Source organism: Anser anser, assembly GCF_964211835.1.
Source record: "Anser anser genome assembly, chromosome: 2".
Lineage (NCBI taxonomy): Eukaryota > Metazoa > Chordata > Aves > Anseriformes > Anatidae > Anser > Anser anser.
The window spans coordinates 104582919-104605601 of NC_139721.1; positions in this window are offsets into that span (position 1 = coordinate 104582919).

Consider the following 22683-nt stretch of genomic DNA (forward strand, 5'->3'; position numbering starts at 1 on the left):
AAATAAACAGGTAGTCCCCTTCCGAAAGAACTTACAGTATGGACAGGTGTAACAGACATCTTTCAGAAGAGAAGAGTTATTGTTCAGGAAAGAGGTCTGAATGGGAAACTTTAAACATCCTGGCGAGGGTCACAGCACGATTGTGCCAAAACTTTTATCTTTTGTCTCAGGGGACACTTTTATGATAAAAATCATCCCGATATCTGAAAGCACTTGATGGAAATAAGATTAATTTATAAAAGCTAGAAGAAAAAAATGTACTATATCATAATAGAAGTGTTTTGTTTTGTTTTGTCTCCAGTTACATTTATTAAATCTTAGCCCTTTCAGTTCCTCAAACCTACTTGCAGTCTGTGGGAGTGTATCTCAGCCTTTTTTCATGTGCTTTGTTACTTGCTCGATTTGTTATCAGTGGTAAATCTGAGCATAAAACTGTGCCCAGATAGGTCTTGAATTTCCAAATGTTTTCTGTGTGGATAGTCAGAAGTAGATTTAACAGTTCAGATGCCAAAAGTGTCAAGTGACGGTGGGAGATCTGTAGTGACATAAAAATTAATTTATTGCTTAAGAATAGCTTGTAAAATCTTTGAAATGTCCCTGTAGTGCATGCCTTACAAGCTATTAGAAGTTTTCAGTCTTAACCCGAGTTTTATAATATGCTTTGATTTTATTTATTTATTTATTTATTTTTATGTAATTGCTAAGGTAAGTATCTTAAGGTCTTCTGAATCCAAAGATTGTGTTTAGAGCTAGATGCATGTCTATGTAAGATTGTACTACCGTGGCTTTTTCTGATGTCTGGATTGGAGTGAACTGCAGAAAGAGATCAGAGGTATACAAGAAATATTCATGCCCTCCACAGCTTCAAGGGAGGTTGTTGCCCTGGAAAATGAAATAATTTCTTGCAAAAAAATACTACTGCACATTCTTTCTATATAATATATAATTGTTCTGATTTCTCCAAGTGGATGATTTTCATGAGGAAACTGACATCTGAAGGAAGAGGAAGGGTTCTGAGAACCCTTCTGAGTCCACCTAAGAACTTATTTGGTCTTTTGTCAAAATACATGTGCTAAACCTCTGTAAGAGTGGGACAGCTTACATCCAGTTTCTCTTTCTTTATTCTGTTCCCCACCCATCCACACCCCTCCTTCAAAAAAAAAAAAAAAAAAAAAAAAAAAACCATTACTCAAGGCACTCTAATTAGGTCTGCAGACACTGTTTATTCCATATGTATGCCAATATCATTGCCATTACCGTTTTCTTGTTATATTAACTCCTTGAATCCTTCCAAGGCTACTGTGATTTTTAAATGCTCTCTCTCAAATTTGTAAGCTCTTTAATATGCACTCACACATTTTTAGCTATCTAGACTGTTCATACACAGATTTTGTATTATTATTATTCTTTTCCTTAAAAGTAGCATGGTTTGTGACAAGAGAATCAGAGAAAAATAGGATCAATATACCTGGTAGGAAAATGAAAGAAAATCATGCCTTGCCTGCCTAAGCTGATAGATTTTTGTCAAAATATGAAGAAAATTTTAACATCTGAAGAAATAGTCTTCTGGATGTTTCTGATGCAAAATCTGTCCACCTATCCTCTATAGGATTCCCAAGGTCCAGTTTTTCTGGATGAAATACATTTTATTTCTGTCTAATATTCACCATACATGAAGGAAAAAAAAAAAGAAAAAAAAAAAACATAAATCTAGGAGACAAAAAGCATGCAGTTTCAATGAATGGTTGGCTTTGAGTTTTGCAAAGTAACTTTATTCTATATATTTTAACTAGACAAGACCTTGAATAATATAATCTGACTTTGAAGTTAACTCTCCTTTGAGCAGTGTTTGAAGAGCTCAGAAACAGATGTCCCTTTCCATCTAAATTACTCTGTGAATTTATGTATGTTATATATCTCTATATATGTAATCAACACACGTGCACATCACATGTGAACATATATTATATGAATGTATATGAATATAAATTAATATATATGAAATATTTTCCATGAAATATTGTGAATCCACAAGGGCTCAACTTTCCCAGTTGTTGTCAATCTAGACAGATACACGTATAATAAAGGGAAAACTTCTTAGGGTTTAAAGGAATTTAAGAAGAAGAATTTTGTTGTGTTTCACCCTCTACATGTTTCAGTAAAATCAGACTTTTTATTAGTGATTATGTGTTTCCAAGAGAAGAATGAAGTGTAAGTTCTATTGACTTCACTTTCTGTGAGCTAGTTTATTATTTTCTCTCAGCTGAATTATATAATTCTCCAGAAATAACCCTCCCTATTATTCACAAAGTGAAGTCCTTTTCAGTTTGAAGGCAGGACTGTTCATCCTTCCATAGCTGATTTTATTGATACTAATGTGACAAGGTGCTGGAAAAAGTCCAGATCTTGACAATGGTTAGGTATATACTTTACTATCTCTGCAATGTCAATTGCATAGTAGCCTTTTCTTTCTTTTTTTTTATTGGATTTTTTTTTTTGTTGTTGCTAAGTAATACGACCCATTTTGAATTTAAGTGGTTCTCTTGAGAAAATTAAAAAATAAAACAAATGAAAAATGCAAATATTTTACCAAAGCATCTGAAGAGTATGGGAGCAAAAAAAGAAGTCTGCAAAATGAAGCAGCAATGGGGAATTCCAAAGTCCAGACTTGGCATGTTGTTGGAAACATGTAAAGGAGTAATGCACATAGCCAATAAAAATATGTTTTAGGAGAAGTAACTGAAGTTTGCAAGTTCAATGAAACATTAAAAATTTAAAATAGAGGAGGAAAAAGTCATTACTCATGGAATTTGAACAGGAGAACATATTGATGGAAAATGTGTCAATTGCCATGGAGATAAATATAATTTTTAGGTGTATATGTTAAAAGATGATAGGTATGACCTTATACCTGTGTCACTAATATTCTCAGATGCAGAGTCAAAGAAAATGCTAAAAGCATAATGATTTTTCTCATCTCACAACACTAATTTCTTGGTGATAATTCAATTATAGCAGTTTATAAACATTCCTAGTCCTCCTCTGCATCACTTAGGTTTTAGTTATAATTAGTTTTTTAAATGCATAATAAAACATAGAATACAATTTGGAATCTCAGTCAACCTTTAAATCATTGTGCTGTGCTCTTTAACTGCTAATCTAGTGCTTTCAGTGCACAGCTTCAAAAAAAAAAAAAAAAGTGTAGATTCCTTTTTATCCATGTCAAGTTTAAATGAAATTAAAATCTGAGACAGAAAATAAAAACCCTGTTGTTTACTCTTTTAAGTGTGTCCAGAACAAAACAAAAAAGGCTTTCTTATCAAATCCTGTTTGCATATGTCTAATAAATGTCACTTATCGCAGAGCCATAAAAATCAGTTCTGAATTAGTTCAGTCAAAAAGCAGTGGCACAGATTAGAAAAAATGTTAATCCAATCCTTTGTTCTGTTAAATATCTTCCATTCCTATTAAGGCTCAGCATAACTCATAAGTGACCTTTTTTAATCCTTGTCCAATTTACATTAGACCAAACTTTTTTTTATTAATTTGTATTTATTTATTTATTTATTTGTTTGTTTGTTTGTTTATATCTATTAATTATTACCGAACATGGATTTCCACTAGGTGAGAGCTTTCACCTCCACTTTGGATTGTACCTGTTTTACCTGCTGAGATGCCACAGTTGGACAACAGAGGTACCAGTCTCTAATTTTGCATTTAGAATTGTGCCTCTGATCTTAACATCAGATTTGCTTCTGTGGCTTTTCTACTTCGAATCTTCCCAAAAGGGATTCATTTCACCTCCTCATGATTATGTGAAGCAGTCAGTCACAGAATTTTATGACCATCTTTGAGCTCTGTGATACGTTGAAGCAGTCTATACACAACATCACAACAAAGACTGTACAGCAACATGTAAGGAGGTCTGTCAGTGGTGTTTTAGCCCAGCACAATGACAATGCCAGACAGAGAAGAAGAAAAAAAATGCAACATGGCCCAGTTCTAATAAAATACTTCAAGCTAAGATAAATGGCACAAATAGCTGTAATTAGGACTAATTATGTTGTTGGAGTATTTTCAGTACTGCGTGATGTAAAGTTTTTTTTTTTTTTTCACCAGTGGTACCCAGCATCCTTTAAAGAAGGAAAGTATTCATTGTGAAAGGAGAAAATAATATGTCATGTACACAGACAAAACATAAAACAATCAAAATCTAAAACAAAACTAAAACCATTACAGAGAAGTAGTGAACTAATCAGTAGACAAGATGAATGGCTGATTACCATTCTGAAGGTTTGGGGCTTCATTTTTTATTTTTATTTTTATTTTATCTATCTATTTATTTATTTATTTTTGTATTTTTCCATATCCAAGGGTGGATTTGCATAAGATAGAGCTTCTCTTAATACAACCAGTATCTTTTTGTATTATTATTTCAGGATGTGAAAATATGAAGGGTAAGCACCTTTCAAACTTTCTTTGCAAAGAAAGACTTTTAGCACTTCTGTAAATACTTGCAGTAATGTGTAATGGAGATAAATATGTACACCAGTTCAGGAGGAGCTCATATTTCTGTTTGTGCTAAAACTCTGGTGCCTGCTAACAGAACAACACTACCTGTGACATTGGATTATCTTAGGACATGCAGTTTGTTAACAGTAACATTAACAGAGAGAAGACTCATTGCTGAAACAGACAGAAGAATTAATATCTGAAATCTTATAGAATTTTGTACAAGACAGATGTACTTAATCATAATATACAAATTGTTAATGTAGTCAAGTAATTGCCTAGTCTGATGATCCTTTTTCCATTTTCATTTTATTGATAAAGGTTATTATTCTTTTCTGATATATGCACTTAGTTTTCTGTTTTCAATTCATGACAATCTTTAACATTTTGCGATTCTGTACCAGCTAAAATTATATTTTTCCTTAAAACAACTGTTAATAACCATAAGCCCCAGAATTAGAGAAGCTGTAAATTACATGATCTTAGTGAGAGCTTTAACTTTGTCTGTTTTCCCATGGCATCCATGTTTTCAGCACTTTTTACGTAGTGCTTTGATTTAACCGTCTTAAGTGGAAGAGATAATACATATGACGACAGTAATATTTTAGTTGACTTGCTTTCTAGAACCTTGTATTTGGACTTACTTTTAATTCTGTGAATCATATATCACTACTGAGACATGTTTCCCTACTTCCTAAAGTAAGTCGTCACTCAATTGACTCTACAGAGGTATGGGTTGAAACACAAAGACAGTATGCAACGTCCTTGAAATTATGCAGCAAGCTGAAAAAATAGATGGAAAAATGAGGAAAGCTATTCTGTCTTCAGTAAGGAAATCTTCAGGAAGGAAACAAATCTCATGAAGAAGACTTTTCAGTCTTGTAAGAATGGATGTATTAGAACTTTTCAAAAGTCATACTTCATCATAACGGGAGCCAATTGTGAAACTCAGACTTAACAACATGAACCAATCTGTCTCAAGAAACGTTTTTAATGAAAGTTCAAAATGAAAATTCTACATTTCAGTTATTTAAACAAAATTTTTATCAACAAAGGCCTTTAGAAGAAAAATCCATAATCTTTAAAGCTGTCGGATATGTTCGTTTAGTGATGTTATGAGAAAATAATGCCAAGTATAATATTAATAGCAGGTGTTCAGCATGGCAGTCCTGTTTAATTCAAGTTAATATTGAATATCTGCTCATCTTCTCAAAGGCTTTCACATAGGCCTCATGCAAAACAGAATCCCAATATAAATGCAGTTATTGTCTACATAAAATTTATTAAATTATCTTTGGCTAATTAGCCTGAAAAAAATCCAAGCTTTACAAAATTTTTTGGAAGATCATAGTAAGGCTGTGCATAAGAATTTTCAGCTAAATTCAGAATTATGTTATCCGCAGCTCTGCTTGATGACAAGAAATGTCATGTCTGGAAAGATCAATCACATACTTTCCATTATTTGCAGGCCTGGCAGCTCAACATAGGCATTTTTTTTGCTTGGTGCCACAACTTTATATTTACCAATTTTATGACTCTCGAGAAGAAAAAAAAAAGTGTGTCTAAATATTAATATTCAAAACAATAATGTTTTGTAACTGTAAGGAGAAGAGAAATATTGGCTGGATTTTTGTTTATCAGAGTTTTTTGTTGTTTGTTTTGTTGGTTTTTTTTATTGGTTTGTAATTAGTCTCAGGTTCTGTTAGAATTGAGCAAGAATGATTAACATGATCCTATGGCATAGAATACGCTCAGAACTATTCTCATTTCCTAGTATACTAACGTGTCATAATGGCTTGAAGGAATGAGAAGACACTTTTTATTTGTAAAGTTTAAAATAATGGGAACTTTCCTTTTCATGATTCATTGAGACCAAATTATTCACAGATAGTTATTTCCATAAAGAATTTTATAAATGCACATGCAATGGTCTTCTAAGAATCTGAGAGAAAACACTCCCAGATTGGCTTTGTATGTATTTTAAACTTTGCATCTTTCAACATAGCCAGTGGCAGACATTATGGGTCAGTAGAAGGAACGAGACTAGGTCTGTGGCATGTGAAGTCTTAGGCTTTGATGTTAAATGTCTCTTTTTTTTTTTTTTTAACTTTGGGCAAATGGCCCACTTTCTTTTGTTATAGTTTGGAATGCCTTCAAAGCAGAAACCTCTAGGGAGGGTCTGAAACAATTTCCAAGAAAAAGTCTGTAATTACTTTGTACTGCTTTGTTCAGTGGACTGAAACAAAGCCCTGGACAAGGGAGACGTTTATATTTGTTTGCATACAGACTCCATGTATGTTGTGCCACTACCCCTGTTACACTAATGTAAGATGTATGCTGATCAGTGCTGCAAATTTTGGTAATGCTGCTTTGTGGCTATTTCTGTCAACTGCCATTTTTTTTCAGTAGGTTACAAAAACAGTTGGAAATTATTGTGTGAGCATATTTCTTAGAAATAAATAGTGATTATTCAAAAATGAGTTATCCTACAAAAAGTAGTCCACCCTGAATTTGGCCCAGCATCTCCTAGGATGATTTGAATTGCTAGCTCTGCCAAGAAAAAAACACAACATGCATTTTCCAAAACATCAAAATATTAAAGAATAATTCAGTCATAATATTTTCAAAATTATCACATTTTAAATGTCACTATAGTCCTATATAAGGACGGAGTTCTCTTTAACATCGGGTTCAAGATATTTTAGAAAACAGCTTCTCCCCTTCATTTTTGAAATGCAAAGCTCTTATAATATAGAAAAAGGGAAAGCCCGTGTTACAGAAGTTTTATTTTAGTCTATATGATTTACAATTTTGCTAAAAAGACATAAAATTCTATGGGAAGGATGCATATTAGAGAAATGGATTATTTTCCACAGATTTAGTAGATATCTACTAAAAAAACAACAAAAACAACAACCAACAACCAAACAAACAAACAAATAAAACAAGCTCTCTTGTCCAAAAGCAGAACACTTAAATTAATTGTGGAGTTTGTATAATGAGCTATACAAACTATGTCATTTCTAGCTTTGCCTCAAGTGAATGTGTTGAAATTCCAGAAGAAAATTGGTGGCTCTTCAGCAACCTCCATGACCTCCTTCCCCTTGCACAAGTCGTTGCTCTGGTTGAAGAGGAAGGGGTTAGCGGGAACAGAAAGTTTAGGTGATGAGATTACTGCAGGGGGAAAAAAAAAAAAAAAAAAAAGTGCATCTGTTTGCAAGCCTGAGATTCCATTAGAAGTATAACTAAAACTGATTTGTATCTGTACTATAGCATTATGATAATGAAGTCTGTGGCCTTACCCAAAGATTATCAACATGACTTTTAAACTCACTCTGATATTCTTATCACAACTACCCTTAATTCATTATGAGTTGCTAGAAGATCATCTTGTTACTAAACATGAATAGCTGGCAACTCAATACGGTCCAGTAAATTTGAAAAACAAGCTGAGTAATGAAAAGTATTAGGAATAAATATCCTGGACATTGGATCTTAGCTTTCATTGTACTTAGAGAGCTATCTTGGTCTTGGTCCTCAAAACTCATCAACACCATCATAAATTTTATTTGTTAATTTTGTTCCTTTTTTTTTTTTTAATGCTAATTGATTTGCATGGGACTTGAATCTTTTGCCCTTAAATATAACTCAACTGTAAAGTTTGCTCTTTCGGTAGTCTGTTTGTATTTTCAAAACTTTGGAGACTTTTTTTCTTTTTTTTCATGGATTACTTAAAAAAAATAATGTTTGGACCTAGCATAAATGCTAACCAATACCCGTGTTTGATTTGTTTTTTATTTTTGTTGAAGTCAGAAGAAATACAGAAAGTCTTAGAGGAGGCACGCATTATGCCTCCGATTATTTTAGTATTATATTTCACAGTGCTAAGCTAATTTAGTAAAGCAAAACCATGTGTGACTTGTCTGGAAAAGGTAAGATTGTTTAATCTCCACTTAATAGCAGTTTCCTTATTCTTAGTAGTTTAGCTGTTATTTAAAGTTCTTGGAAACAAAGCACTTTTTTTTTTCAATATCATGATCTTAAATCTGGAAACTATTCTGAGTTAACTTCAGTTTAAAAAAATATATATACTGAATAATAAGACACAGAGATGTGAAGAAATGTTTTTTCTGCTGTTATTACATGTAGTATGTCAATAGTCTAAAATGCGGTTTGTATAGTACACAAGTGCTGGAAAAAAAAACTGATATATTTTTTAATATAGAAAAAAAAATCTTGCCTTCAGGAGTCTTACTTTTGTCCCATATAGACTTAGTAAGTAGCAAGGATTCTTCTGTAAGTTCCAAGGAGCAAGTCTGCCCTGATACCTGTCAGAAGTGCCATAGTTCCTAGCAGTGTGAGAAAGGTTTTCTAAGGATCACTAGATTTGCAGAAATTTCTGAAGATTAAGAGGAACTGAAAGTGTTTGATAGTCAGTTAACAATTGCTAACTTCATCCTTCTTCACGTTCCCCTTTAAACCGCTAAGCAACATAGAGGCAGATGACATTGTTTTTTAGAAATATTCAAGGATAAGCATCTGACTCAAGGCACCATAAAGACATCTTTAGATAAATACAAATTAAGATGGCCTAATGTGTTTGTTTTACCTTCCTGCACATCTAAACTCCACTGTGACCACTTTCTTATTCCCCCTCCTCCAAGGAAGAAGAGGAGAAAATATGATGAAAAAGGGTTCAAGGGTTGAAATAAGGTCAGAGAAATCAATTTCTCATCAATTACTGCCATTGGCAAAAAACTCAATGCAGGGAGATTAATTTAATTCATTGCCTAATGCTAACAGACTGGAGCAGTGAGAAACCAAACACAAATGAAAAACACCTTTCCCCCATCCACCCTCTGCTACCTCCTCTCCCCACGCAGTGCAGGAAAATGGGGAATGGAGGCTGTGGTCAGTCCCAGATGCTTCGTCTCTGCCACTCCGTTCACAGTCGCTCTCTGCCCTGGCTCCCATGGGATGCCATCCTTCCCGAACTGATCCTGTGGTGGCTGTCCACAGGCAGCATCTCTCCAAGAACTGCTCCCACATGGCTCCGTACCACGGGATCCATCCCTCAGGAGCAAACTGCTCCAACATGGGTCCCTCACGGGTGGCAGCTCCTCCCAGACCCCCTGCTCTTGCATGGGCTCCTCTCCACGGGCTGCAGCTCGGGCCTGCGGCCTTCTCCTGTGGGGGCTCTCCATGGGCTGCAGCCTCCTCCAGGCCACATCCACCTGCTCCACCAGGGGCTCCTCCACGGTCGCAGCATGGAGATCTGCTCCACCGTGGAACCCATGGGCTGCAGAGGGACAGTCTGCTCCACCAGGGGCCTCTCCACAGGCCCCAGGGGAACTTCTGCTCCAGCACCTGGAGCACCTCCTGCCTTCCTTTTTCATTGACCAAGGTATCTGCAGCATTGTTTCTCACTTCTTTCTCCCAGCTGCTGTTGTGCAACAGTTTTTTCCCTTTGTTAAATCTGCTCTCACAGAGTTGCAACCAACGTCACTCATTAGCTTAGCAGCGGGTCCCTTTCAGAGCTGTCTGGAACTGGCTTTTATCTAACGTGGGGCAGCTTCTGGACTCTTCTTACACAGGCCACACCTGCAGCCCCCTGCTACCAAACCCTTGCTACATAAACCCAATACACCTAATTCAGAAAATCCTAAGAAACTAACATCTTCACCTGGTTTCTAAAATCAATACATTTTTTGTTATATTAATATGCCTTTAGGAATATTATCTTGAAAGTATTTTCCAGATTAATTCTTTGTAAAATACTGTACTGCATAAAAGTTAACTTTTCTCAAAAAAAAAGGAGAAAGTAATTGAGATTGTGATAAATGATATGTCTCAATATACCTTATTTATATATTTATTTATTTATTCATTCATTCATTCTTATTTATACGTTACATTCCTTAAGAGAAGAATGATTTGATGAGGTATACCTTCCTACAGAAGGAGGGGGCAGGTGACTGCTACGAAGGACCGAATGAGTGTGGAGTCTGGACAGGCTGAAGCATATGGCAGGTAGATAGACAGACAAAACATACAGGCAATGAGAAACCATTGAGAGGAAAAGAAAGCAGACAGTGCAAAGGTTGGATCTCAGAAAGCTTCTGTAGTGCTAAAAGCAACACTGAAAGTGAGAAAGCTATAAACAAGAACAGGTTTTTGTATGTATTTAAATCAATGTCTTGATTTAAAAAGTAAAGGATTTGAGTTTATTTTCTAATAAAGCCAGATTGATCTAAAAGTCATTTCGTATGTCAGGATGCTCATTATAAAGAAAAAAAAATACAAGTCTTCAAGGCTCTGGCTGACTCTGTGTCTTGCTCCAAAGATCTATAAAAAAAAAAAAAAAAAAAAAAAACTGCATAAAATCAAGGAAAGATAAAATAATATTAATAAAATGAGTATGCTTCATCCTTGCGCTAATTATATTTAAATCAATACGAAATATAGGTAAAATAGTATAAGTTGCAAAGACCGTCTACTTTAGATCATCTCATTTTATGTTAGTACAGCACCAAATGCAATTTGGACTATGGCAAAAGTACTTACGGGACTTCAGTGTTTAAAGTGAGGTTTAAATGAAAATGTAGGTAGCTGTATCAGAGATCCTCTGGTCTTCAAAATTCTGATGTTACCTCCTGGTCACTTGTGAATTTTAACTCAAAATCCAATGAAATTATCAAGAATCATTCAGTGAGTTTCAGATTGGTTAATAATATGTTATTACTGCTACTTTATTATCCAGATGTAGAAAATCAATGCGGTGTAAAGGAAGTTCTCAAGGGAGCTAGACTCACTATCACTGGATTTCTGGAAAATAATGGAAATTCTGAGGGGTGCAAACAATTAGAATAGCGATTTTCCCCCACAACTGGGTTTTATAATGAGAATGAAGTGTTTCTACTCCACAAGGAACAGTCATATTCTGTCATTTTACATGGTACCTACGCTGTCAGTTTGACTTTTTTTTTTTTTTTCCATTCCCAAACCCTACTCAGCTCATTGCACATATTGCATACATGTTAATTCAATTCTGGGCTCTCTTCTAAAACAACTCAACTACTTTGCTTAAAGAGAATAAATGATCAGAGATGACAAGATAATGGTTTTCAGGGTCGCTTCCAAATAGATCCATGAGGGATGTGGATTATGCCAAGTTTGTCTCTCCTGACTATGACAAACACTTTGTTTGGAGACCTCTCCTTTTGAATGCTTCATGCCTTGCTCCAGAAGATGTCAAACGCAGCTGTGGCATCATGATATAAAAACACTATTCTGGTAAGCTGCAAGAGTGGTTATTTTGGTACTGTGAAATCAAAAACCACAAACACAGAATTATATCTGATGACTACATGGAAGAAATGGAAAGTGAAGGAATTCATTTTGTTTTAGAGGGTGCCAGCCCAAGAAGACTGGACGTGAAGCAGTCTGGACATGAGCCAGTCCACAGAAATTCACTAGGGACTTCAGTTCTTCTGAGTGCCATTCACAACACAGTAAATATAAATTAATTAAATATTTAGTCATTTTAAAAGAGATTTTTCTTTGAACTGTACTAGAGGTTTTGAAATTTATTATAAACCTCAGAACTTCTAGCAGGGAAGGGTCAGAGAATTCACATGATTTTCTAATGAAGCAAAACTTTTAAAAGAGCACATTTTGTATTACTGAAATTGTTTTAATATGACGGTGCTGTAAAAGTTAAGGCATGGAAACATCTGGAATTACGCAGACATGGTGATATGGCTCCCATGACTGGAATGCTGGAATGGAAGGATACAGGTTCTTAGGAAGGACAGGCAGAGGAGATGAGGAGAGGGCGTCTCCCTCTATGTCAATGAGCAGCTGGATTGCGTGGAGATCTGCCTGGGGATGGATGAGTAGCTGACAGGTTATGGATCAGGATTAAATGGAGATAAGGGGGGCAGGTGACATTGTAGTGAAGGTCTGCTACAGGCCACCTGATCAAGAGGACCAAGCAGATGAGACAGACAGAAGCAGCCTCACATCTGCAAGACGTGGTCCTCATGGGGGACTTCAACCACCCCAAAATCTGTTGGAGGGACAACACAGCAGGGCATAGGCGATCCAGGAGGTTCCTGGAATGCGTCAGCAATAACCTCCTTCTGCAAGAGACAGAGGAGCCAACAAGGAGAGGTGTTATGCTGGACCCCATTCTCACCAATAAGGAGGGGCTGGTGGAGAAGGTGAAGTTCAAGAGCAGCCTTGGCTACAGTGAACATGAAACACAGTTCAAGATCTTAAGGGCAACAAGGAGGAAATGTAGCAAGCTCACTACCCTGGACTTTCGAAGAGTCCAGTCTCTCTCTGCTTGGAAGAGTACCATGGGACAAAGCCTTGGAGGGGCCCAAGAAAGCTGGTTAATATTCAAGGATCACCTTCTCCAAGCTCAGGAGCAATGCATCTCAACAAAAAGGAAGTAAGGCAAAAACACCAGGAGACCTTTGTGGGTGAACAAGGAGCTCCTGGCCAAACTCAAGCAGAAAAAGGAGACATACAGAAAGTGAAAGCAAGGGCAGATAGCCTGGGAGGAATACAAAGACATTGTCTGAGCAGACAGGGATCAGGTTAGAAAAGCCAAAGCCCTATTACACTTAAATTTGGCCAGGGACATCAGGGTAAAGAGAAGGCTTCTACAGGTACATCGGTGATAAAAGGAAGACTAGGGAAATGGTGGGCTATCTCTGGAAGGAAATGGGAGATCTGGCTACCCAGGATATGGAGAAGGCTGAGGTACTCAATGAGTTTTGTGACTCAGTCTTCACCAGCAAGAGTTCCAGCCACATAGACCCAGCCCCAGAAGGCAAAGGCAGGGAATGGGAGAATGGCAAATTGCCCACTGTAGGAGAAGATAAGGTTTAAGACTAGCTAAGGAACCTGAAGGTGCACAAGTTCAAGGGACCTTGTTAGCTACATACGTGGGTCATGACAGAACTGGTAGATGAAGTTGTTAAGCCACTCTCCCATCACATTTTAGAAGTTGTGGCAGCGGGTTGAAGTTCCCACTGACTGGAATAAAAGAAAGCATTTTTAAAATGTTTCCTCCCCATTTTTAGAAAGCGGAAAAAGATAGAAGTGAGGAACTACAGGCCTGTAAGTCTCACCTATGTGCCTGGCAAGATCATGGAGAAGATTTATCCTGCTTGTGTTTTAAACTAAAAAAGGGTACATTTAGAATAGACATTAGGAAGAAGTTCTTTACTATGAGGGTACTGGAACAGGTTGCCCAGAGAAGTTGTGGATGCTCCATCCCTGGAAGTGTTATTGGCCAGGTTGGATGGGGCTTTGAGTAACCTGGTCTAGTGGAAGGTGTCCCTGCCCATGGCAAGAGGGGTGGAATTAGATGATCTTTAAGGTTCCTTCCAATCCAAACCATTCTCTGTTTCTATGATCTTGCTAAGACCCTCAATTAATTTTTAAAGCATTGTGTAGAGGAAAATGCACTACATGTGCAAGAGCTTACTCATATATCTTCATTTAGAAACAACCTCAAGCTGTAATCACCTTCGTTTAGTAGCTTCACCTTTACTATGTAGATTTTAATAGCAGTTGACCATGTTTAGTAGCTGCACTTATTTAATAGCTGCACCTTTACCATGGACCTTTCCCATGCAAGCTGAAGGGGAAAGTAATTAAATTTAATGAAAACTATGCTTTCTAAACAAGGATATATGGTTAGTGATGTGAAATGGGCAGTAGGATAAATCATTTGAGGAGAAATTACCCACAGTTCATAGGTTAAAGTACTGTAGCTCTAAATATAAATTAAGACTAAAATGTAAGGAGCATGAGTTTTGTAGACAGAGTTGCGTAGAACAGCAACATAGTGACTATGCCCTTACAAGGTTTGCATGTGACTGTAATCTCAGGAACGCATCTGCTGATTCATGACAAAATCATTCAGTGAAAGAAGATGTAGGCTGCTTTCTGGAAGACATGTAGTCTTCCAAAATAAATACCAATAAATGAATCTGATTCTTACACTATATCTTGTTTCTCCCACCCAGTTAGGGACTCAGCACCAGTCTTTTTCATTCCTGCTCCCTGCATTATATTAGACAGAGACAGAGTTCACTCTTTAAAGTAGTTTTAGGACGAGTAAAGAACGAACAGAAGCAATGAACAACTAATTTGCTAGTAGGAAATATGATAAGAGCAAATGGAATAAACAAAATTAAATATTCACATTTTTTAAAATTCTCTCTTTTTAAAATAATCAAAAGTCTTTTTTTTAAGAAAATACCAGGCCCTTTCCTTTTTTTTTTTTTTTTAATTATTTATTATTAGTGCTATTTTTAGCCAGAAGTGATTAAAGACACATGGCCTCATTGTTAAGGAGATTAACTTGTTTCATCTTTTTGATCAAAGCTGGTCAACAGAACACAACAGTAATTTGATGCCCGTGGGTCACTGCAACCTACAATCTTGTTTGATGTAAGGGAATATAAAAATATCTTGCAATAAACTCTTTTGTTTTTTTTTAATATATATACATATAGTATATTTGCTTTGTGTTGAAATAATTTTGCTTTTCACTGATGACAACATTAGTATTACCTCTAGAAATATTTACTTTTTTTATCTCAGAACATTATGTTCTGGGAATGTAAGGTACAACAGAATGTGTTGGGATTTTACATACCAAAAGCTTTCATACCTAGGCCATCATGGCAGCATAGAGTTTCATTACTGGTATTATTGACGTTTAATATACAAAACATTAAGGGAGCAGTAGCACCAGAAGATTTTTATGTGTTTTGTACTTCAGTTCTCTTATATTCTACAAAATGTAGAAGTTCTTCTAACAGTTATAGAGATGTACAGCAACAGTGAGATAAAAGCTGAAAACAGCAGTTATGAGATGCTTTTGATCAAAAAAGTACTTCATTTGAAAGATAAACCTCAGAAATTCAGCTCACCTTGTATATGTGCAGATTTATCTTTTGTTGCACAGCAGTAACATTTAGATGAAAGTATATTGATTTGAGTTACTAGTTCTTTCTTTTTAGAGAACTGAAAATATTAATTAAGGTATCCCTACAGGGATATTTTTGTTGCTCTGGTATTTCTGCTTTTAATGAATTAAATAGATAAATAAGGAATATTTTCTAATGTATTTCCTTGGAAAACATAGTCTTACCATTTTTCTGGTTGGTAGTGTGTAGAGAATAACATATTTGGTTTGATTATTTTAGAGAAAACTATTGTAGATGCTTGACTTTTAAGTGTAACTGAAATAATGGGATTTTTTCACTGTTTTACTCGTTTTTGTAGCAGTCCTGCTTATGCTTCCATCATCATGTTTATGCTTGTGCGTGTCCTGTATAACCTAGAGGTTTAAGATATAACACTAGCAGTGATAGATGTGTTTTTGGTAAGAATTGTCTCATTTTTTTTCCAGGTTCCCAGCTTGTTTTGCTAAAAGCAGCAGTGACTTTTTAACCGAGTAGCTTTTCTAAGGTTCATGATCTGTGAACGTGTGCTAACCAACCTTGAGGGTGCAAGAGATAATTTCTGCTCCCAAAACATGCACATTTTCATTCATAAAAAGAGGGAATTTTGGAGGTAGGTACAAGATGTGAAAGACATTTTTTCTCAATTTTCTGTTTGCTCAGCACAGCCCACCTGACACCTTCAGTTTCACCACAAGCAGTGATTTTGTGATAACAGGAACAGCTAGTAGCCCTTTTATCCTTAAAAATATTTCTGCTGCAACTCTACAGCAGAAACACTGACCTACAACATCATGATAAATGTCACAAACTGTGAATTCTTTGCAAGAGTCTCTTTCTCTCATTTGGACTAGACACTTCATTCTAGACTGGTTAAGTTACCTTTATGTTAAGTATATTTATGTGATTTTTTTGTTTGTTTGTTTTAACAAGTGGGAACTCCTCACCCATTCCTAAGAGATGCATTTTGTCAATAAATTTTGGTCAGCTTGGTCTGAGAGTACTCATGTATCATTTGCCTGCTTTCTTTCTTTCTTTTTCTTTTCCTTTCTTTCTTTTTCTTTCTTTCTTTCTTTCTTTCTTTCTTTCTTTCTTTCTTTCTTTCTTTCTTTCTTTCTATCCTTTCTTTCTTTCTTTCTTTCTTTCTTTCTTCCTTCCTTCCTTTCTTTCTTTCTTCCTTTCTTTCTTTCTTTCTTTCTTTCTTTCTTTCTCTCTCTCTCTCTCTCTTTTTCTCTCTTTCTCTCTTTCTCTCTCTCTCTCTCTCTCCCTTTCTCTCCCTCTTTTTCTCTTTCTCTCTCTTTCTTTCTTTCCTTCTTTCTTTCCTTCTTTCTTTCTTTCTTTCTTTCTTTCTTTCTTTCTTTCTTTCTTTCTTTCTTTTTCTTTCTTTCTTTCTTTCTTTCTTTCTTTCTTTCTCTCTCTCTTTTTCTCTCTCTTTCTCTCTTTCTGTCTCTCTCTTTCTCTCTCTTTCTCTCTCCCTTTCTCTCTCTCTTTTTCTCTTTCTCTCTCTTTCTTTCTTTCCTTCTTTCCTTCTTCCTTTCTTCCTTCCTTCCTTCCTTTCTCTCTCTCTCTTTCTTCTTTCTTTCTTTCTTTCTTTCTTTCTTTCTTTCTTTCTTTCTTTCTTTCTTTCTTTCTTTCTTTCTTTCTTTCTTTCTTTTTCTTTTTCTTTTTCTTTCTCTCTTTCTCTCTTTCTCTCTTTCTCTCTTTCTCTCTTTCTCTCTCTCCCTCCCCCTCCTCTCCTCTCCTCTCCTCTCCTCTCCTCTCCTCTCCTCTCCTCTCCTCTCCTCTCCTCTCCTCTCCTCTCCTCTCCTCTCCTCTCCTCTCCTCTCCTCTCCTCTCCTCTCCTCTCCTCTCCTCTCCTCTCCTCTCCTCTCCTCTCCTCTCCTCGAGTCTCCTCTCCTCGAGTCTCCTCTCCTCGAGTCTCCTCGAGTCTCCTCTCCTCGAGTCTCCTCTCCTCGAGTCTCCTCTCCTCTCCTCGAGTCTCCTCTCCTCTCCTCGAGTCTCCTCTCCTCGAGTCTCCTCTCCTCGAGTCTCCTCTCCTCGAGTCTTCTCTCCTCTCCTCGAATCTCCTCTCCTCGAGTCTCCTCTCCTCGAGTCTCCTTTCCTCTCAGATCCACAAGGGTTAGGTATTTTGGCCTCTGTGAAAAGATATCACCAATAATAAAGGCGACTTGCTAAAACTCACAAAGCAAGGATAATGTTTAGGTGAGCCAGGAGATACACTGACTTGTTTTTAATCTTTTTGCTTCTCACAAAGTACCCTTGCATGAATGAGCAATATATTTTTTTTGTAGAAACTGGTTTTGGATAATTTAATGTCACCTTCCAAGGGAAAGGCTCTCAAGGAATTATGAGTACAAGTAGGCTGGTCATCTTATTGCTGTTGGAAGGAAGAAGGGCTGGTAAACACAAAATCTAATATATGGGTATAGGACCATGTGATTCCACCAAAAGATAGCTAGGTTAGTGAAATGAGCTATCGACAAGGGTGTACTCATCGGGATTCAACAAAATCTAAACTGCCACTTTCTTTCTATCTTTGTAATTCAGTTACACTCTCAAAATCTAAATTTTAAGTCATTGTAAGGTTTCATCTTTTGTTACATTTTTCAAAATGTTTCATTAGTATATCTGTAACAGATGAATTAAGAATAGTTCACAATACACCATGGAGATGCATTCAGGTTATTCAACCAGTTCAAGGGAAGCTTGCACCATTGCAGCTTTGCTGTTTATTGGTTATCGAAGCAGATAGATATGTAGATAGACAATTCAACTTTTCTCATGTCCTTTTAAATTATTAGCAATTTTATCAGACATACAAACAAGTTGGATAAGCTTAATATTTTATTACATTTAAAGCTAAATATATACATTATGTACAATTAAACATGTTTTTGTACCTATTTTCTGAACATTTCTAATTATCAATAGTAGCAGTGTGTCTCATATTTTCATCAAAACAGTTCATATTAATTCATGAAAATGTTTGTTTTGATAATCCATTTGTCATATATATTACATCTCAAAACAGTGTGCAAAAGGTACAGTGCTTGCTTATTTTTTTTTTTTTTTAGTGTTATAAAACAAACAGTCAAAAAAAAAATGATAGTAAGCAAAACACCAAAAAGAGGTGGCTGGGGGGGATGGGGGTGGGAGAGGGGAGAAAAAAATAAAGAGTTTTCTGAATTCAAGTCAGTTGAAGTGAAGGAGATGATTTCTAATGACTTCTATTGTCTTTGGATTCAGATTGCAAAAAGGAGCCCCTGAGCTATGCAGAATCTGTGAGGTGAATAAAAGTGCACATACTGTTTCAGGTAGGTGCACTAAAACTAACACAGAATTTCTGTTCAGTGAAACAGAGAGGGAGTTATGATCCTATGTTATCTTAGTTTTATATAGGCCATATGGACCTTAGAATTTGATACCTACTAGTATCTACGAAGATGAGAGCATCTCTGCATATTTAAAGAATATATAAATTAAATGCCATAATTTTTAGTGAGAGGAAGCATTTGGGAACTCTGCTGAAACAAAGGGAAAAACCAGCATTAAAAAATATTATTTATCTGTGAACCTAAGTACAGATATGGAACCCTGCTTATGCAACTATGTTCAAAAGCTGTGACCTGTTTTTCAAAATGAAGTGCCTAAGGTCTAAGACCAGATCTCTAGAAATATTTTAGTAAATTACATGTTTGTATGTGTGCAAAATTAAATTCAAGAAATATATATTTATGCTGGGTATCTCAGATGTATCCAAAAGATTTTTCCTGAAGAGAGCTTGTTTCTGAAGAACAAAAAATTTGTTACATTAGTTTCAAACTTTTTCTTGGTCAAATCCTAATAGTTTTATGAGTGCCTAGAGTTTCTTTGGTTTGGGTTTTTGGTGGGTAATTTGATAAATTAATGAATATTTTTATTGAGAAAATGAATGTCTTGCAGTTAGTAAAATTCATAACAGATTTGTTCTTTGTGTTGTAGAGTAGTGTAAATGTTGCAAATTCTATTTGCCAGTCTTGAGATGAAACTCTTTTATAGATAATGGATGTGTTGAGTTAAATTACATGAATCTGCCTAAGGCAGTGTCTTCTTGTATCAAGCAGTGAAGTCTGTATGATTAGTCTCAGAATTGTTATGTCTTTTGTAATCATTTCCTTGCTAAAATTTTGGAATTATGTTTTTAGGACCCAATCTTTATTTCTATGTATAACTCTATCAATATCAATATGTCTTATGTACTGCTGATAGTTTCAAAATAGTGTACTAGCATAATACAATATCATGGCTCAGTGTTTACTGGTTCACACCCAGAATTTAAATTTGTTTCCAACTATAAATAAGAATTATAACTTTTCTTTTTTTGCATTCCACAGTATTTCTTTCCTCTTTTCCTAAAATGCAAGATATGAAATGTTAAAGTCCACACCTTATTTCAGAGTATGACTCTCCAAGAAACTTAGAAAAACAAAAAAGAGACAATTAAAGTTATGTAGATCATACTATCATATCAGCTAGGGATAAAGGATTTAGCTCTACTAAAACTGAAGCAACAAAACTGATAAATCTGAGGTAAGGACCACAGATACCTTGTTTCTCATTAGTTCAAAAATCACTTCCATTCAATACTCTCTTTGTTGTTTCTTCTTTGTCTTTAATTTCTAAAATGCTTTGGCTTAGGATCTTGATTGTATTGTTTTGCTAGCCTTACCAAATAACCCCCCCTTTTAATATTAAATTTATGGTGGGAGTAATAAAAAGTCAAATAAAGGCCTTGTGATACATTATTCATAAATGTACAACATAGTGTGAGCAAGGAAACAATGAAATATGGCTCTGCGGGATAAGGACATTAAAATGGCAGAAATAGCAAAGGTAATCACCCCTTGCTCTCCCATCCTTTATTCTTATACTTAAAATGAAACTGTTCTGAGGGAAGTGCAAAACAGACTTTTTATATTTTTTAATTGAAAACAGTGAAATATGAAGTTGCCTTTTCCTGCTTCTCCATGCATCCAGTTTACATGAGACCCCAACACACTGTCCAGTGTGTGCTACGCCTATGTTATATGATGTTGTATGAGAATCATTATGATTGCCATGAAGCCATGTCAGGTATATTTACCTTTCTTTATCCTGTATCCTAGGTGACAGAGTTCATTTGTTCTTCTTCCCTTTGTGACATCCATCCATCCCACCCTCAACTTTAGGACTGATTGGACTGAGGTCTCACCAGGTTAGTAGTTCAGAACTAGTGTTTTGTCTTAACACCTAATGACTATACTTCTGGTAATTACAGTGATACTGAATTCTTCAAGCAGAACCTAAATTTCAAGGGCATTATAGATTAAAAAGCATAGACTGCTAAACCATGTTTAAGTGATAACACTTTTCAGGAGAGAGAGTAGAGTAAAGTTAAGGAATGAAATCAGAAATTGGAACATAAGACTAGGAAAAATCTGTGGAAAAGACAAATTAATACACAAATACATAATTAATACATTAAGCACAAATCAATAGTTGGACTCTCAGTCAACTGAAAAAAAAATAAATGTTTTTTTGGTTTCTTAAAGAAGAATGATTTTTATAGTAACCCTCATTGTCCACCTTCCAACCTCTCGTTGAAACTCCAGGCTTAAGACAAATTTGACGGAGAGGAGAGTGTTTTAAAAATATATTTATTTAATTACTTGTGTGTGTGTGTGTGTGTGTATTTATTGAAGCACTGATGAGACATTTCTATTTGAAAAATGAGCAATAGTGGTATTCACCAACATTTGATTGTCAGCTGAACCCACTGGTATGGCTGACTAGAACGGTAGCTGAATTCAATGTAAAGCTCAAACAGGTGGTTGGTCTTTTGAAGGCAGACATGTATACAGCACATATGGATCTGAAATTCAAAGGAGGTTTCGAAGTGTTATATTTCTGTATATTTAAATAATATTCTGCCTATTCTGCTATTAATTATTTGGAAAAATCTAAAACATATTTCAATAATCTCATTTCTCCTGTAAAAAAAAAATCATATTTATATATTTTTTAACCTTAAACTTTATTATCTCAGGTTCATCTTTGTAGTGCCTCATTACACAAAAATGACATGGCCCAAATGAACTAGCCATGACAACACAGAACAGACTTGTTAGTGCTAATAGACATGGCTACAAAGGGGTGCAGGGCTCATTTCACATCTACCAAGCATAATGTTGGTTGTAAAGAAATGTGGAGAAACTAAAAGTGACAAAGCTGTTATCTCAGAATTGGACAATGTATCAGCACTTTCTAATAACCTTTAGAGCCTCTGACTACCTCCAAGTAGTTTACATTACCTGACCTCTGCAAGTCTGACAATTACAGGTGTTCTGGGCTGCTTGAACACTTACAGATTAATTCCAATAGGTCTACCAGAAGAAGAAACAACGAATTATACGATCAGGCAGTCTTGCTCTGCTTGAGATGGAGACAGGGAATTTAGCCTCTTCTGGGGGCTTTGGCTACTAGATAAGTGAATACTCAGAGGACTTACCTGGCTTCCTTTTTCCATGAACTTGTTGCAGGGACAACTAGTTAATATAGGGTTAGTCTTTGTACTGGCTGCTTCTGGGTTGGTTTGGTCCCTTGCTTTCTTCTTCAAGAAAAGCATGCCACTAGGGAGCTACTCATTCTTCTGCTCCAACTAGACACTCCATTTTATTACCCATCTAGAAACTCTCTGTCTTTTCAGTCACAGTAAGAATGGAAAGTTTTTCCCATGAACAGGTTATTTAGATCTCCACCTGTGAAAATTCTCTTATCCCACTGCATTTATGCCTGGATTTAGGATACTTACCTGGTTTTGGAAGCAGCATCATTTCAGCTCCCAAAAGGAACCAGAAGACCATCCGTTCAGAATAAGAGCAACATGAGATTGATTATTTAAAGGGAAATATATTTCACCAGCATACATTACTTGAGAGGTAGACATAAGGTAGTAATTATTACTAGGAAGCACATTCAAGATTTAGAACTGAGGCCATATCAATAATTAATTTGCAGTTTACTAGCCAAAATAAATTCTTTCCCAAGTTCATGTCCCCTTTTTTACGTGATTCAAAAAGAGAAATTTAATAAAAGTATCTTGGTCTCCAGAAGAATATATTAGTCCTCTCAGGGGCTAAACAATATTCTTAAATATTATTTCCTC